Source organism: Benincasa hispida, chromosome 4 (genome assembly GCF_027475165.1).
Source record: "Benincasa hispida cultivar pf3 chromosome 4, pf3_genome.v1.1, whole genome shotgun sequence".
Classification (NCBI taxonomy): domain Eukaryota; kingdom Viridiplantae; phylum Streptophyta; class Magnoliopsida; order Cucurbitales; family Cucurbitaceae; genus Benincasa; species Benincasa hispida.
The window spans coordinates 11,517,857-11,531,571 of record NC_143481.1 but is presented as its reverse complement, the minus strand read 5'-3'; the positions used below and the strand labels follow the sequence as shown (position 1 = coordinate 11,531,571).

The window sequence follows — 13,715 nt, the reverse complement described above, 5'->3', positions numbered from 1 at the left end:
TTTCATGTTGAGCAGTAAATTATAAATTCAAATTCAAATGTTGTCTCACTTTATTTTTTTTTTTGAAGAATATTATGTTGCATGCGTAGTGGAAGAATGTGACCCTACACCTACTAAAAGAAGTAGAAATGTGTGGTAGATCACTGATTTAAATTGACAAGTATACAGACAAACTTATTTTAAAAGCAAGTCGCAATTATAAAATTATCCAAATAAGCAACCGAAATCTAATTAATTAATTAGGAGCTGTAAATCCATAGTTGAGAGTGGGAAATTGTCACATTATCTGAGACATCCAAATTTTAAGATAATTTTTAATTTAATTATCATTACTTGGGTTGAATTTCGGGACTAAAATGAATTATTGGATTATGATAATTTAATTTAAATTAAGAGTAATATTTTTAAAAAATTAAATTTAAATTCGATTAAAGGAAATCTATTTGATTTTGGAAATTTGTTTTAAGTAGGATTTAAACCGTAGAAGATAAAGGATTTGGAAAATTGGAATCCAATTTTCTAAAATTGGATAAGTTATCGTGAATTTGGAATTTAAAGTTATGGATTTAATTTTTGAAATATAATCAAATTAATTTGAGATATTTAAGTTTAATTGGAAGGAGGAAAGGAAAGGAAATAAAGGATGCCTCGTAGAGCGTGAAAGTTAAAAAAAAAAAAAAAAAGGGGAATTCTTCTTCTTCGTGAGACCGAAGCCGTCTCTCTCTCTCTCCTCCGTTTGGATTTCTTCCGCTGATGTCTTCCACTACCGATCGTCGTCGTCGATCGAAGCTCCAGCCGCCGGCGTTTTATCAGTCGCTGCCTCAGCCGTCTGTCGTTGACCATCGCCTGGTTGCATTCTCCAGCCGCCGTTGTGTACGTATTTGCACCGCCATTTCTGTCGCCCGTCACCGTCGTCTCCGTGTTGCGCTGCTCCGAAAATCGTGAGGTTTACCAAGATAATGGGTTTTTTTTTTGTGGTTTCTTGGATTATCCCGAGTGCAATCGGAGGGAACATAAATTATACAGTAAAAACATAGGGATTATCCATTTAAAAAAAAGGTAATTAAGATAATTGCAGTTTAAAAAACAAAGATTAGAGAAATGAAAAGGTTAAGAAATCTTACCTCAAAGAACTCTTCTTCCTCACGAGATTCCTTCTCACGATCAATATTGAACCCACTAACCTTCAATGATAACACCACCATACAACACTACTATAAATGGGATTTCAAAAATCTTTCTACGTATCTATCTTTTTTGGTGAAAACCACACAACAACTAAGAGGGGGAGAGCTAGAAGTTCCAAAACGATTTTTAAAATAAAATAACATAATTTATTTTTATAAATCAATTTAATTTATAAGATAATTACCTTATCATATAATATATATTAAACTATATGTTATATAAAAAATAACATATAATTTATAGTTTCTATATTGTATCAAATACAATATATAGTTTCTCTCACCAATGACATTTAATATAAATCTCATTTATATTATTCAAATAAACTTTATAACATAATGTATCAAAATACATTATAGTAATTATATCTTATATAATTAGATTAAATTAATTATATCACACATAATTAATTTCCTCAATTAATTTGAACAATTCAAATTAATCCAAAAATTGATTCTCATTAATTTCCATTGAGTTACAATGTAACCTCATGGACCTCTAATGATACGTGAATAATTAATTAAACTCCTTTAATTAAATTATTTACCATCTGTTAACTGTTGAACACTCTACTAAAGATCCGTTAATTGTCGGACACTCTACTAAAGATCGACAGTTGCACTTTTCACACTACAGATATATTTTCGTGTCCACTCGATATAACCAGTCAACAATACAATGACCTTTCACAAATTGCTCGTACGTACAACTGGGTCAAAATTACCGTTTTGCCCCTGTAGTTACATCTAACTCCTTAAGTACCACTGATTCCTCCAATAAACAATAAATCATAGTCCAATTATGACCAAACCTCTCCCGGGCTAGGAGAGGGTGTGTCTTAAGCTTTGGAATCAACCCTTAAGGGAGTAATTTATCTACTTGCCTCGACATTAGGGAATGAGTGAATTCCTTCTTGTGTAGCTGTGTTCTCAACTCCCTATTTAGATGAATCCCTAAAATGTAGGCTTGTTGAGTCGGCGATCCGGCCACTCTCACCCATATAAATCAAAAGACTGCCTTCATATCCTCACTCCCATGTCTCTGCATGAATGATTGGAATCAGATCATTTGTAACACTTTAAAATAATTGTAACATCTACAAAGCAGGCCATATTCATAGTGTCACAAGGATAAAGTATCCAGCCTTGTCCATGTACTACAAACCCTTTAGGTTTTCACTTAAACATGATCCACCTGTATGTTTTTACATACATGTTTAAGCTACAAGATAATCTTGGATGTTTGTTTATTGGTTTGTGGTTAATGCAACTTATTTGGAAATAAAACATCACATGGTTTATTACATAAATAAAATGTTTGTGTAATACAATTACAAACTATAGGACCCAACGAGATTTAGGGCATCAACCCCAATACCATTAATGTTTTGGCTTTGGTTAGTTGTCGTCCATTGTGTTTTGGTTTTGGGCTAAAGATTGGGGGTATTTCAAGCTACTGTCCAACAAGGGTTGTGGGTGTTTGGACAAATTCTTGGTTGGATTGAAGTTTTTGGAAGATATTGAGGTACTGTCCAGAACGTGTTTTGAGCTCGATTTTGGTGTTTTGAGCTCGATTGTGGGTAAAAATTGTTTGAAGTTGTTGGAAATTATTAAAGGAAATCGAACACGAGGATTTCTATGAGTAGCAGAATGATCTTTCCAAATTTCAATCGTATATGAACATTAAAATTACAATCATAAACGGAAACATACGGTTATGCGAAATACATAAATTACAACATGTTATACAAAAGATTAAGGACAAGAATCAACACACTTTTGTAGACTCATCTTCGAGTTCCTTGATCACGAACGCTCGATCATAGCAACAAAACAACACACGAATGCTCGTCCAACACGATTGCTACACTGCACGAACACCGCACACTCGAACTAAACGATCGCTAAGGTCACGGACACCCTGAACACCAGAACCTCGACAATGTCGAGTTGAGTATGACACCACCAAGAAGGTTACCTTGGTATTCTCGGTGTGAGAATCCAGAGGATGAGCTCTGTGTGGACTTGGTTTGAGATAGAAAAACGGAGAAACCACAATCGTGTAAACGATTGAGCAAGTGGGAGATGGAACAACATATCGTAGGTCGATGCCTAATTGTTTAGGAAAAGCTATGCGAACGTCTAGCAAAGCTCATCGCTTTGCTGAGTGTCTATCACCTAAGAACACTCGACGATCGTTTAGTTAACTCTAAGCTGTTGCTTAGTAAATCTTATTTACTTGACAACTTCCCGTGAGAATTTTTTTAGAGATTGGAAAATATCTCAAATTAACAACCTTACTAAAATTAGGTAAACATTTTTCCTTTTATCTCACGTTTACCATGAAACCGCCAATAACCTCCCACTCAATTGGTTATTAGAGAAAAAGAAATAATTATCTAATCATTAATATTATTATAAATATAAATGATAACTAACTTACCATAATATATTTATAACCTATAGTTTTAATATTTCATCTCATAAAACATATAAACCATAGCTCTTTTTCTATTCCATGGCACTTAATATAAATCTCATTTCATTTACATTAATCATCCACTTGATGTATCTCATACACCATACCAATCATATCATATATAATCAAACTACCTCTTGTCAATTTGAAATTTTCAAATCAACACCAAGAACTGATCCTCAACTTGAATCCATTGAGCTACCAAAGGGACCTTATGGATCTGTAGCTCGAGGCTCCAACAGTACGTGAATAACTGACTAACTTTTTAGTCACGGGATCCACCATCCATTAACTGCCAGGCACTCCACTAAAGACTGACAGCTGAACTCTCCTTACAACAGATATATTATGTGTCCATCTTAACCAATCAATAACCTGACAACCCTTCACAGATCGCTGGTACGTACAGCTCGACCAATAATCGTTATGCCCCTGTAGTTACATCTAACTCTTTAAGTACCACTGAATCCTTTAATGAATATAAGTCATAGTCCTACTATGACTGAGTTCTCTCTTCCAAAGAGAAGCTGTGACCACTATGTTTAAGCCCCAGAATTAACTCTTAAGGAAGCAATCTCTCTACTTACCCATGCTTCGGGGAAGAAGTGAATTCCATCTTGTATAATTGAGTTCCCAGCTCCCAAATCAGATAAGTCCTAAAAAAGGTAGGCATGTTGAGTTGGCAATCTGGCTATTCTCACCCATACTAATCAAAAGACTGTTGGGGTTTGTGCCTAAAGTCTCTTGTCCAGTAGTTTGTAAACAACTTTGTACGAAAACTTGTGATGTATAATATAAATGATATTTACTTCACTGCTTGACTTTGCACATTTAGATTTTACCACAAACCAATAAACTTAAAATCCCTGGTTATCTGTATGTAACTTAAACATGTATGTGGTGACATACAAGTGGATCATGTCTTGAGAGATAACCAAAATGGTCTGTAGTATATGGATATTAGAGGGAAACCTTATCATGGTAACGCTACAGATGCGGCCCGCTTTGTGGAATGGTCACAAGTATTGTAACTTGTCACAGATGATCTGATCCTGATCATTCGTGTAGGGGACATGCGAGCGAGGGCATCCTATACAAAGAGTTTGTATAAGACCTGACCATGAAGTGTTAACGTCTCGTTATATAACACCATTCATAACTGAGACTTCACTTCACTAGAATGACAATAGGTAACATGACCTCAATCCTGAGTGAGTTGGAAACTCCTGCCATTGAGGACGGTTCTTTGACTTGCATGGATGCGAGTGGCCAGAACGTCGACTTCAACCTACCATTTTGAGATTCGTCTGATTTGGGAGCTGGGAACTCAGCTACACAAGATGGAATTCTCTCCTTCCCCGAGGTAGGGGTAAGTAGATAGATAGTTCCCTTAAGGGCTGATTCCAGGGCTTGAACGATGTGGTGCCACGCACCTTTTCATGGCCCGAGAGGTGTTCACACATAGTAGGACTATGTTGTATTTTTCATTAGAGGGATCAGTGGTACTTAAGGAGGAAAATGTAATTAAAGGGGCAAAATGGTAAATTGGCCTGCTGTAATTACGAGCATCTGTGAAAGGTCATCGTACTGATGATTGGTTATATTCAATGGACATAGAAATATATCTATGGCACGAAGAGTTCAACTGTCGGTCTTTAGTGGAATGCATGACAGTTAACGGATGGTGGATATCGTGAATAAAAAGTTTAGTAAGTTATTCACGTACCGTTGGAGCTTTGAGCCATAGGTCCATAAGGCCCCATTGGTAGCTTGGATACAAGTTAAGAGTTAGTTTTTGGGTCAATTTGAAATGTTCAAATTGACAAGAGGGAGTTCAATTATATATGATATAATTAAACGAGTTAATTAAATATAATATAAATAACTTTATGTATGAGATACATTGATTTGGAGGAAATGATTTGGAGGAAATTGGATATAAATATGATTTATATCTAGTAGAGAAAAAATATTATAATTAATATATGATATTAATTTATAAGTTATGAATGTGATGAGATCACATTCATTGGACGGATATAAAGGAAATGGGAAGGCGCCTCTTCGTTCTAAATAACGGATGAGTGCATTATAAATAGCAGACGGTGTGTTGATCTCGGTGTGCGCAGATATTGTGAAAAATATAGTGTCATCATTTAGAAAATTAGTGCCTATACGATAGTGACTGCACGATCGCTTACATATACGATATTGCTAAGCGATCGCATACCGATTACACCGTCGCGCGTTATTATCTAAACGATCGTTTATCTTTTTCCTAAGCGATCGTTTAGCTCTGGATATTTACTAAATGATCGTATAGACGATCATTTACCTTTTCCTACACGATCGTATAGACGATCGCTTACTTTTACTACACGATCGTATACTTTACCTAAACGATCAAGCATATTGTCTATGTAACAGACGACTACATCTCCCACTTGCTTGATCGTTGAGTACGGTCGCTCTTCCTCCTTTCCTCTGTCAAATCCGAACAAAGCTCACACTTTGGATTCTCACTCCAAGAATACTGAGGGCTCTGAGTGGTGTTGTCTTCTCTGTTTCCTTCTGTTCGAATGGTGACTCTTCGAGGTAGATGGTTGGGTTTCAGACTCGAGGAATCTTCATCTGGTATGATTTCTTGATCCCTTTAGCATTATGAAAGTATATTTGAATGTATATGCGGTAATTCTGTCACAATGAATTGGAAAGATCCGCTTCCGCTCGTAGGTACTATTGAATAAGAGTTCCTTCAATGGTATCAGAGCACTCGATTTTCTGATATTCCAAATCATTGTTGCAAAAGAATTGTAAATACATTCTTGGTGGGTGCCTTTCTTCATTGTTTAATCGTTAAATTGCTGTGGATGTGCGGATTTATAGATGTTTTCGTGGATGTTAGTATCGGTTTGATTTAATGCTTTTACATTTGCTGTTGTTTGTAAAGGCCGCTGCGTTTTTCGCCATTAATAATCGTTATCGAGTCTTTATTCAAATTCTGTTTGAGTTTTGAGTCGTTCGTGAAGAAGATCGGAACGATCAAGTGTTGATTGAATCGGTTAGACGATGAGGTATGCGATCAAGTGTTGATCGCATCGTGCAGTCGATGGGGTATGCGATCACTAATGGTCGCATTGTGTAGATGATCGGGTAAGCGATCAATGGTTGATCGCATCGTGTCGAAGATCGGTTACGCGATCACTGAGTATCGGGTCGTGTAGACGATGTGATGCTCGCGTATCGCTTAACGCACATGCCTGGGTGATTGTTTAGGTCAGTAAGCTTCATCGCTTAGTAACTGACTAAACGATCGCTTAGTAACGCAAAGTAAATCGTTTACCTGACGCCGCGTTAAGTGATCGCATAGACGATCGTTTAGGTCAGCAAGCTTCATCGCTTAGTAATTGACTAAATGATCGCTTAGTAACGCAAGGTAAATCGTTTACCTGAAGCCGCGTTAAGTGATTGCATAGACGATCGTTTTGGTCAGTGAGCTTCATCGCTTAGTAACTGACTAAACGATCACTTAGTAACGCAAGGTAAATCGTTTACCTGTCACCGCGTTGAGCGATCGCATAGATGATCAAGCTTCGTTGTCTCATTGTCGTCTACGCGATCATTTAATTTTGCTTCTATCGTCTAGTTCGCGCTGGACGATCGTCTACCTATGGCATTTACTACACAATGGAGTCCTCTGGCGGTGCAAGACTCGGTTCGCCTATGAACCGGTTTGCTAGATGAAAAATGTAATAGATAGGGTTATTTCATTCCGATTTTATAAAGGCTCATTCCGATCCATTAATCCTTTATTTATTACATGTGATGTATGTTTTTAGTATGTCATATGGTATGCACATATAGATAAATCCTACCTTAGGTCATGCATATTCTCTTTATTAAAAGTTTTATTATTTAGAGAAGCATGTTTTAATTTACATAAATGCATGCTCGTGCATCATATAATATAAGGGTTATATTTATATATGCTTTACTTTATTTTTTTTTAAACGTTATATTTATAAGCGTTATAAATACTTCGTTATGTGGGAAGAGTGTTTTAGTTGTTTATTTTATAAATGGTTATAAAATGAAATTAGAACTAAAATAATAGTAAAAGATTAATATGTAGCAAGTCTATCTATAGTAGACCTTTTATTGAAGGCGGGTTCTGACTAGGCTGGGGTATTTAAGATGACGGAAACGGAACACCCCTACCTAGGAACCTACTTGGAAAGGTAATTTAGATAGATTTGATGCATGCAAACTAAGGTCAATCCATTAAAGAGTTTAATGTGACTACTTGGATTTTTTTTTTTTTTTTTTAAATCTCAAAGACAAAAGTTGTTTTTGAGCAAACTTTATAAATGACTTAGATCATAATCGCTAGCCAGATTGTCTAGGTTAATAAACCCCTAGATAGAACATTCAGTGGGAGGTTCTTAGGGCATTTAATGCCTCATTTTCACCTCTCGTGTTTTTCCCTCATAGACCACACCATGAGATCTACCCTCGGCCTTGAGGCACCTTTGACGTGTCCCCCTCAACAGATGGTGTTTGGGTAGGTCAATATCAAGGTGGATGGAGAGAGTGTTCATAGTAAGTGGGAGCGGAAAGTGCGACAACATATCCTTCGGTCTCCCTCGTTGGATTGAATAAAGTTTCTGCACATCACCTCGTGGCACCCTGGGAGTGTCCCCCTATAGGATGGTTGTTTTGCACGTTTCTTTATTTGATCTCCTGAAAGAGGATAAGGTTACTTAGTCTCTTGTCCTAATCTGTCTTTTCCCTACGATGAGCGCATTAGGGCGGGACTCTGGGGCCAAAAACGAGGGGTTACACTTATGTAGGATTGTTAAGAGTTAACTATTCTAGACCGAACAAATGGTGGCTATTAGGTTTAGTTCCAAGAGTTGGTTCTGCCTAATGGTTGAGAATGTCTCATCCAAGTGAAGGGCCATCCGATCAGCCCACCGTTGACGTTTGTCTTGCCTCACTGGGGCATCATTGCAAAATAAAAGTCTTTTCACTTAGGGTACTTGGAATCTATTTTGCTAAAAAATTAATTGGTTAATTAAAATGTGGTTTTTGCAAAGTATTATAAAAGGTTATTCGTTTTTTTAGCAACGGTTTTTAATGGCATCAGCCACTATCTATTTGCTTAGTGCCAAAAAGCTGGATGGCCAAAACTATTCAAGTTGGAAACATATGCTCACGGCGATACTCATCATCGAGGATCTGAAGTTTGTTCTTATCGAGTAATGTCCTCCTATTCCACCTCAGGACGCTACTTAAAATGTTCGGGCAACATATGAACGTTGGACACGGGTAAATGAGAAGGCCTGAGTCTATATTCTGGCTAGTCTTAGTGATGCCTTGGCCAACAAACACGAGTCCATGGTCTCAGCTCGTGAGATCATGGAATCCCTGCAGGGGAATGTTCAGACAATTTTCTGGACAGCTTAAGCATGAGGCTCTGAAACACATCTTCAACTCCAAAATGGAGGAAGACACCTCTATTCGTGAACACGTGCTGAATATGATGGTCCACTTTAACGTGGTGGAGATGAATGGGTTTAAAATCGATGAGGGTAGTTAGGTTAGCATATCCTGCATTCATTGCCGGAGAGCTTCCTCCACTTTGTCAGTAATACGATTCTTAACAAAGTGGAATACTCTCTTACCACTCTCCTTAACGAGTTGCAGACTCCCAAATCCTTACTGAAAAGTAAGGAGAAAAAGGGAGGTGAGGCAATTGTTGTCTCGTTCTCTAAAAAGTTCTATCAAGGTTCGACCTTAGGAACAAAGTCTACACCTTCAACTTCTAACTCTGAAAAGGGGAAGAAGAAGAAGGGTGGTAAAGGGAAAGGGTATCCGCCTGCTAACCCGCCACTTGTCGCCTAGAAGAAGTGTCCACCACCGGTTGGAAAGGGAAACTTTTCCATTGTAACCAGGACGGACACTGAAAGAAGAATTGTCCTCATTATCTGGAAGAAAAGAAGGTTGCCAAGGCTAAGGCCAAGGCAGAAAAAGGGGATTAGATCTTGGCGACAGTTGGAGGCTAGTGAGATGACAATACGAGTAGGCACCAGGGCACGTCGTCTCTACTGTGGCAGTGAGAGATATCCAGTTTACTTTATAGAATAGGTTTCTTATATTAAAAGATGTCTTTGTAGTTCCTGAACTTAAAAGGAACCTTATTTCTATAAAGTTTCTATTACAATACAATTACACTATTGAATAAAGCGTTTATTCGTAAGGATGGTGTTGAAATTTGTACAGCTAAACTGGAAAATAACTTGTATGTGCTAAGACCTTTAGCCGTAAGTTCTCTCCATAACATAAAGATGTTTACATCTGCCATAACTCAATCTAAACGCCAACGAGTTTCTCCAGAACCTTGTTGGACATGGTTCGTTTGATGATGAGTTACGCTTCCTTACCAGACTCGTTTTGGGGTTTCACAGTGGGGACTGTAGCATACATTCTCAACTGTGTTCCTTCTAAAAGTGTTTCAAGAACATCTCTGGAGTTTTGGAACGGGCATGAAGCTAGTTTACGTCGCTTCCGCATATGGGATTGCCCAGCACATGTACTTAAGGCAAATCCCAAGAAGTTGGAATCAGGATCGAGGTTGTGCCTCTTTGTAAGCTACCCCAAAGGTACACGAGGAGGTTACTTTTATGATCCGTCTGAAAACAAGGTGTTTGTTTCCACGAACACCACTTTCCTAGAGGAGGATCATATCAGGGAGCACAATCCACGTAGTAAAGTCGTGTTAAGTGAACTTTCCAAAGAAACTATTGAAATTTCAACAAGAGTTGTTGGAGGACTTGATTCATCAATCAGAATTATCGATGATAGTTCATCTGGTAGGTCGGTTCCACCTCAAGAGTTGAGGGAACCTCGACGCAGTGGGAGGTTTATGAACCCGCTTTATCGCTATCTGGGTTTCACGAAAATCCTAGCTATGGTGACAGATGGTAACGTTGCGGATCTGTTGTCCTATAAAAAGGCAATGGAGGATGTTGACCGGGATGAATAGGTCAAAGCCATGAATCTCGAGATGGAGTCGATGTACTTCAACTCGATATGGGATCTTGTAGATCAGCCTGATGAGGTAAAACCTATAGGTTGTAAATGGATCTACAAGCGCAAACGAAGTGCTGATGGGAAAGTGAAAACCTTCACGACTCGACTTGTGGCAAAGGGTTATACCCAGGTGGAGGGAGTCGGCTATGAGGAGACTTTCTCACCTGTTGCCATGTTAAAGTCGATCCACATGATAGTGCATCGAGGTGACATGATCGTCATGAAGATCACCTCGGAGAAAAACGTTGTTGATTCATTTACGAAGGCTCTCACGGCTATAATGTTTGAGGGTAACCTTCAGAGCATGGGTCTACAGGACCACCCACGGCTGGACTAGGGCAAGTGGGAGATTTGTTGCACTGGGTTTTTATGCCCTAGTTTATTGTTTTGTGCCTGTTTACTTGTACTCCCCACTTCGCTTTAGGACAAGTAGGAGATTTTTAGGGTTTGTGCCCTAAAGTCTCGTGTCTAGTAGTTTGTAAACAACTTTGTACGAACACTTGTGATGTATAATATAAATGATATTTACTTTACTACTTGACTTTGCACATTTAGATTTTACCACAAACCAATAAACTTAAAATCCTTGGTTATCTATATGTAACTTAAGCATGTATGTGGTGACATACAAGTAGATCATGTCTTGAGAGATAACCAAAATGGTTTGTAGTATATGGATATAGAAGGGAAACCTTATCCTGATAACGCTACGGATGCGGCCCGCTTTGTAGAATGGTCACAAGTGTTGTGACTTGTCATAGATGATCTGATCCTGATCATTCGTGTAGGGGATGGACGAGCGGGGGGTCCTATACAAAGAGTTTGTATAAGACCTGACCACGAAGTATTAACGTCTCGTTATATAACACCATTCATAACTGAGACTTCACTTTATTAGGATGACCATAGGTAACATGACCTCAATCTTGAGTGAGTTGGGATCTCCTACCATTGAGGACGGTCTTTTGATTTGCATGGGTGCGAGTGGCCAGAACGCCGACTCAAACCTACCATTTTGGGATTCGTCTGATTTAGGAGCTGGGAACTCAGCTACACAAGATGGAATTCACTCTTTCCCCGAGGCAGGATTAAGTAGATAGATAGCTCCCTTAATGGTTGATTCTAGGGCTTGAACGATGTGGTGCCACGTACCTTCTCATGGCCCGAGAGGTGTTCACACATAATAGAACTATGTTGTATTGTTTATTAGAGGGATCAGTGGTACTTAAGGAAGAAGATGTAATTACAGGGGCAAAACGGTAAATTGGCCTACTGTAATTACGAGCATCTGTGAAGGGCCATCATACTGATGATTGGTTATATCCAATGGACATAGAAATATATCTATGGCAAGAAGAGTTCAACTGTCGGTCTTTAGTGGAATGCATGGCAGTTAATAGATGGTGGATATCGTGAATAAAGAGTTTAGTCAGCTATTCATGTACCGTTAGAGGTTCGAGCCATAAGTCTATAAGGTCCCATTGGTAGCTTGTATACAAGTTGAGAGTCAGTTTTTGTGTCAATTTGAAATGTTCAAATTGACAAGAGGGAGTTCGATTATATATGATATAATTAAACGAGTTAATTAAATATGATATAATTAACTTTATGTATGAGATACATTGATTTGGAGGAAATTGGATAAAAATATGATTTATATCTAGTAGAGGAAAAATATTATAATTAATATATGAAATTAATTTATAAGTTATGAATATGATGAGATCACATTCATTGGATGGTTATAAAGGAAATGGGAAGGCTTCTCTTCGTTCTAAATAACGGATGAGTGCATTATAAATAGCAGACGATGTGTTGATCTCGGTGTGTGCGGATATTGTGAAAAAGATAATGTTATCGTTTAGAAAATCAGTGCCTATACGATAGTGACTGCACGATCGCTTACATATACGATATTACTAAGGGATCGCATACGGATTACACCATCGCACGCTATTATCTAAACGATCGTTTACCTTTTTCCTAAATGATCGTCGAGCTCTGGATATTTACTAAATGATCGTATAGATGATCGCTTAGTTTTTCCTATGCGATCGTTTAGACGATCACTCACCCTTTTCCTACATGATCGTCTAGACGATCGTTTACCTTTTCCTACATGATCGTATAGACAATCTCTTACTTTTACTTCATGATCGTATACTTTACCTAAACGATCAAGCACATTGTCTATTCAATAGACGACCGCATCTCCCACTTGCTGGATCGTTGGGTACGGTCGCTCTTCCTTCTTTCCTCTGCCAAATCTGATCAAAGCCCACACTTTGGATTCCCACTCCAAGAATACTGAGGGCTCTGAGTGGTGTTGTCTTCTTTGTTTCCTTCTGTTTGAGTGATGACTGTTTGAGGCAGACGGTTGGACTTTAGACTCGAGAAATCTTCATCTGATATGATTTCTTGATCCCTTTAACATTATGAAAGTATGTTTGAATGTATATGCGGTAATTCTGTCACAATGAATTGGAAAGATCCGCTTCCGCTCGTAGGTACTCTTGAATAAGAGTTCCTTCAAAGACCGCCCTCAAAGGCAGGAGTTCCTAAAATACTCAGGATTGAGGTCGTGTCACCTATGATCGTTTAGGTGAGATATAAATCTCTAATATCAACGACGTTATATATAGAGTCTAGTCATCTTGTGGTCTGGTCTTATACAAACTCTTTGTATAGGACACCCTCACTCACATGTCTCCACATGAATGATCAGGATCTACCATCTATAGTAGTTTATAACACTTGCAAACCTCTACAAAGCGAGTCGTATCCGTAGTGTCACCAGGATCAGGTATCCCACCTTAATCCTTATACTACAGACCTATTTAGGTTATCACTTAAGGCATGATCCACTTGTATATCTCATATATATGCTTAAGTTTACATAAGATAACCATGGAGCTTTGTTTATTGGATATGAGTAAATGCCAGAATGAAATAACAGT

General features: G+C 38.1%; 1 long non-coding RNA gene across 1 annotated transcript; it reads right to left on the bottom strand.

The window, feature by feature from the left end:
* Window positions 1–558: 558 nt before the first annotated feature.
* LOC150036481 (uncharacterized) lies at window positions 559–1,271 on the bottom strand. Its single transcript, XR_016529350.1, has 2 exons — window positions 1,125–1,271; window positions 559–981 (listed from the first exon to the last, which is right to left on the bottom strand). It is a non-coding gene; the product is annotated as an uncharacterized LOC150036481 (long non-coding RNA).
* Window positions 1,272–13,715: the final 12,444 nt, after the last annotated feature.